Source organism: Symphalangus syndactylus, chromosome 19, assembly GCF_028878055.3.
Source record: "Symphalangus syndactylus isolate Jambi chromosome 19, NHGRI_mSymSyn1-v2.1_pri, whole genome shotgun sequence".
Lineage (NCBI taxonomy): Eukaryota > Metazoa > Chordata > Mammalia > Primates > Hylobatidae > Symphalangus > Symphalangus syndactylus.
Window position 1 is genome coordinate 27,458,913 of NC_072434.2, and position 6,000 is coordinate 27,464,912.

Genomic DNA, 6,000 nt, shown 5'->3' on the forward strand with positions numbered 1-6,000 from the left:
GAACTGCATACATTTTCTAAACATTTTAAGCTATTGTGGATAGAAACTGAAATTTTTCATATGCTTTAAATTCTATTCACATACATATAAATCTGGTATGGCAATAGATGGATAATAGTTTTTTCTTTTATTTTCTATTTACATTTTTTTCAGTTATAGAAAGTGATCTTATATTCAGAGAAGTGAGATGGTAGACCATATAAAGATGGAGAAGAGTTTAAAATATCATACTGAATGGATTATAGGACATCGTAAGATCATCAGGCATTGTTCCAACTCACCCAGGTATAAGGGAAAGACAAACTAGATTTCATCCAGGATTAAAGTTTAGCCATATATGAAAGAATAAAGGGTTCACATGAAAAGTGCAGGTAAGACAAGGCAGGTTGATGAGAAGAGAGAGGTGCCTCGGAATAATTAGTATAATGAAATAGCATTTGGAGATAAAAATGAAGATTAGACTGGTATACAAGTAATAAATAACAGAATGCTTTTAAATACTTATTGAGCACTTCCTGTGTGCCAAGTAGTCTTCTAGATTATTTAGTTAGAGTAGAGAATCCATGTACAGCTCTCCTTAGGTAGATTATATTCTTGTTGGCAAGGGGGTGGGGAGAGACATAAATAAATAAAATACTATGACCTTTCTGAGAAGGGATTATGTCTTTGAACAAGTGAACTAGTGATTTTTTATTTGTCTTTTTGTGAAATATCTTTTTTCATCTTTTTATTTTGAAACATTCTGAGTCACTATGTTTAAGAGATCAGTTTCTTGTGTCCAGCATATATTTTTCAATCAATTCCAACAAATTCCAACAATCTTTGTTTTATTTTTGTGCCTGTATCTTAATGTAAGTACTCCCATATTTGGGTTAAATCTGTCATATCAATATTCATTTCCTATATGTCAAAAATATTTTTGTTTCTTTCACTTTTCTTGCCTTGTTTTTGATTCATCAATTCATTTTTCTCTAGCTCTCTGCTTGGTATTTATTTAGCAATTTCTGAAAAGATAACAACGACATTGTCTTATTACAAAGTGTACCTTATGTTGGCATTTTTACTGTGTTTCGGGTAATGTAGGAACCGTACAACATTATATTCCATTTGTTCCTTTAATGGTTGCTGTGCTGTCATTGACATGTATTTTATATTTGTTCCACCTACAGTTTAAAACTCACCATAAATTTCTAAATATTGTTTTAAAAGGTCAATATTAATTTATACTTCTCACATATTTACACTTTCTGGTAATTTACATTCTATTCTTTATTATCACATTTCTATTTGGAACATAATTCTTCTGTCTAATGAGCTTTCCTTATTAGTCTTAGTGAAAATTTTTCTGGCTATTAATTTTCTCAGATTTGTTTATTTTTGAAAATGCCTTCATTTCATTTTATATCTAAAAGTATATTTATCGCATGTAGAATTCTATTTAAAAATTTAATTTTTGTCACCATTTTAAAGATAACAACAGCAATTTCTTTTGCCTTAGATCACTTCTTGAGAAGTTAGCTCCTAGGCATTTTATTACTACTTTGAAGGTAAATTATCAATTTCTAGCTTTTTTTTCCCTTTCCTTTCCTTTTCTTTTTCTTTTTCTTTTTCTTTTTTTTTTTTTTTTTTTTTTTTTTTTTTTTTTTTTTTTTTTTTTTTTTTTTGAGACAGTCTCACTCTTTTGTGCAGGCTGGTGTACAATGGCATGATCTTGGCTCCTGGCAACCTCTGGCTCATGAGTTCAAGCAATTCTCATTTTTCAGCCTCCTGAGTATCTGGGATTACCTGCATGAACCACTATGTCCAGCTAATTTTTTGTATTTTTAGTAGAGATGGGTTTTCCCTGTGTTGGCCATGCTGGTTGGGAACTCCTGTCCTCAAGTGATCTGCCCACTTCAGCCTTCCAAAGTGCTGAGATTACAGGCACGAGCCACCACACCCAACCTCTTGCTAGTTTTTAAGATTATTTTTCTCTTCTTTTCTTTGGCTATCAGAAGTTTTATTTAATGCATGTTAGTGTGCTTTCCTTTGCATTTATATTGCTTGGGGTTCATAAACTTTCTTTAACTTAAATCTATAGATTTGTGTCTTTTTTTCCTGCTGATTTTGGAAAATCATGTGACACTTTCATTGATAATGATTATTTTTCTTTGAGTTATCATTTATACATATTGGTAGATATCTAACCCATACATCTCTTACCTTCTTATCTGTATTCTTTCCTACTTTTCTGTGTGCTGCAGTTCTAATATTTGCTACTGAAATTCTGAGTTTTCTAATCTATTAAACCCATCTATCAGCTCCTTAATTTCCTTTATGTCATTACTCACCTCTATTATCTTCACTGGCTCTATTTTATAAATTAAGTTGTCTTGATATATTTTCCATGTTTTATCTATTTGTTATATTACTCTTAGTTATTTTAAAGCTCTTATTAAGTAACCTGCTATGCAGAATAAGTATAAGCAAATAACTTTGATCATTTCAAAGCTAATCTGAGGTTTCATTGAAACTGATCTTTGCCTTTTTTCCCCTCACATCCAGGGTATAGTCCTTTCTTTTAAGCGTAGAATTGCCCTTAGGGCATAGCATTATCTGGTCTCAAAGAAAGCAAGTGTGTTTGCTAGGGTCTGTCTATTTCATAGCAAGCTCTGTCTTTATTAAGTGAGACCTTGTCAAGTCCCAGTCGGCCACTCTTTGTCCAACTTTTATTCTCTATAATAAGAATTGGCAAAAACCATGGAGAATAATTGCTTCTCTTTTCTCTGGAATCATAACCTTTCAAGTCCTCGCTGTTTTTACACTCTCTAAAGAGTTCAAATATCAGTTCCAAATATTGTATCCAGTTTTCATGGTTGATATGTATCTCTGTGGGGGAGTTAGTGAGTTACTCTGATACAATCTGCTCCATCATGGTTAGAAGCACAAGAATGTAACTGACAACTTAATGATAACACAAAGGCAACTGTGGCAATCTGAGGAAAGAGCATATCACATAGAAGGAAAGCTGAGTACAGAACAATGAGTTATGAGAAAGTGAGTACAAGAACAATGAATTAGAAAGAAGAGTTTTCTGTTTGAAGGTAGTAAGGCCACTGTGGTTAGAACAGAATTGATAAGTTGAAGTTGTGGTACATGAGTTTGGAAAAATAATCTTATAGATCTTAAAATAAAAACTAAGTTTGAATTCATTCTATATTTATTAATATGTTATTGGTAGTTTCAAAAAGGGGTCGATTGAAATAACTTATTTTAATTTAATTTAATTTTTTAGAGATAGACTCCCACTCTGTAGCCCAGGCTGGAGTGAAGTGATGTAAACATAGCTCCCTGCCTCCTCAGCTTCCCAGGTTCCAGTGATCCTCCCACCACAGCCTCCCAAGTAGCTGGGACTACAGGCATGTGTCACTACACTAGGCTAAATTTACACTTTTAACAATATTGATTTTTACTTGCATTCAAGTTGGAATAACCAGTACTAGGATTACCCTCCAGTCTGAAACAACAACAACAAGAATGAGAAAATGTATTTTTTAAGACATTGAACCTAAGAAAATGAAGGGTAGTGATCCTTGAAAAGTAGGAAATAAAGGAAATTAGCCCTACAATTGCTGCAGCTTACTACGTGAAAGAGTATCCAGGTTTCAGCAAGGGGAAGGGAAACACACATTGAGCACAATGGTCTCACTGGGTCAAAAATACAGGACTGTGTCTGAGAAGGCCAAAGGGGCTGGGGCTTACAAAGGAGAGTTCCAGATAAAAGGAAGTTCAAAGAAAGAGGACCCAAAAGATTTGCAGACTAGACAGCAAGTGTTCAGGTGAGTAACAAAGCCTAAGGAAGAAATATCAAAGATGATTTATATTCCTCTATAATCAGAAACAAACAAAAATAAAGATTTCTGGGCACCAGTTCAGACTAAGTTGGCACATCTAAAAGTCATCACATTGCATGATTTCGTTTATATAAAATTGCTAAAAATGTAAAAACGTATCTCATTGACAATAACTGTATTAGTAGTTGCCTGGGGTTCCAGTATGGGTTGCTGAGATACAGAATTTAGCGATTAAAAAATGGGCACAAGGGACATTTGGAATGATGGATGTCTTCATTAACTTGATTGTGATGATAGTATTATAGGTGTTTACACACATCAAAATGTAAATTGTACTTTAAGTATGGCTTGTTTTATTTCAATTAGGCTTTAAGAAAGCTGTAAAATATATATTTATAGCTGGTAAATCTCTAGGTTAGTGGGAAGAAAAAGATCAATCAGAAGTGTTTTGCAATAGTTCAGATAATAGATGCCAGTAGCTTTGGTGAGGCTTCAAGCCATAAAAATGTTGAGAAAGCTGAATTTGGGGACTACTTTGGATACTGTGGCCAGTTTTAGAAAATAACATAGCTGGATACCATTTATTCATTTAACAGATATTTAATTATAGTCTATTTTATGCTGCCAAGTTTAAGGTACGAGGACTATATAATCCACCATAATTTCAGGGAACTTTTGCAAGTTGGCAGTTATATAATAAGTCTGAATCAGGATTACAGAGAAGGAAAATCAGGGAGTTGATTTTCAATGCTGAATTAAATAAAATGCAAGATGGGCCAGGCACGGTCACTCACACCTGTGATCCCAGCACTTTGGGAAGCTAAGGCGGGTGAATTGCTTGAGGCCAGGAGTTTGAGACTAGCCTGGTGAACATGGTGAACCTCATCTCTACTAAAAATACAAACATTAGCCCGGCACGGTGGTGTGTGCCTGTCGTCCCAGCTACTCCAGAGGCTTTGGCACAAGAATAGCTAAAACCTAGGAGGTGGAAGTTGCAGTGAGCCTAGATTGCCCCACTACACTCCAGACTGGGTGACAGAGTGAGACTCTGTCTCAAAATAAATAAATAAAAATTTAAAAATAGAATAAAATGCAAGAGAATGAGAACAATCTACTCAAGAAAATTATTAGAAGAATGTTGGGAATGTGGCACAGTTAGAGGATATATAAAGAAGGATTTAAAAACTCGCTTAACTACCACAATGACCACAGGAATTAAAATCAATAAAATAGCATTAGCAGTAATATTATCTTCATGTAGTGTATATACTGTATTATATGTAAAGCATGCTCAGACATGCTTTCGTATCAGTCAAGAAAACAGCAAAAAATGTATGCAAGAGTCCCTGCTCTAAATCTTAAATAAGTATGAGTGAAAGCCATCCACAAAACACAAAGAATAATCGATATCATTATTCTATTTTCCATGCCCTTGATGTGACAGCTTCTAACAATAATCCTGAATTAACCGATGAGTTTTCAATATATGTGTTCAATTATCTTTATCTATATTTAACACTAGCCTGTTGATATCATTCACTTTAAAGACTCTCTGCCTGGAGAATATTTGCCACTATATCATGGATTTCCATATTTAGTTTTTATACTTTTTTTACTAGATGCAATAAATTATGGGTATTATTTTATTCACACATGATCGCATTGCAATTCAAAGACCTTGGCAGCACTTTAGAATTACAATGAAATTATCATTGAGACCAGATATGCATTGCCTTATTTCTTCAAACTGTCAGTAAACCATTCGAAGTAGAAGGGAGCATACACATAAATACATATATTAAATATAAATTTAATTTAGATTAAAACTGTGGGAATATGGAAAAATGGTGGAGTAGGATTAAGAACTGAATTTGAAAGAACAACTCCACAGCTAACACCATCCTGAACAGGGAAATGCTGAAATCTTTCTCTGTAAGAACTGGAACAAGAAAAAGATGCCCAGTCTCACCACTCTTATTCAGCATAGTACTGGGAGACCTAGCCAAATGAATTATGCAACAGAAAGAAATAAAAGGCATCCGAATTGGAAAGGAGGAAGTCAAATTTTCCCTGTTTGCAGATGACATGGTGGGGGGCTGGGGGAAGGATAGCATTAGGAGAAATACCTAATGTAGATGATGGGTTGAATGTGCAGCAAACCACTATG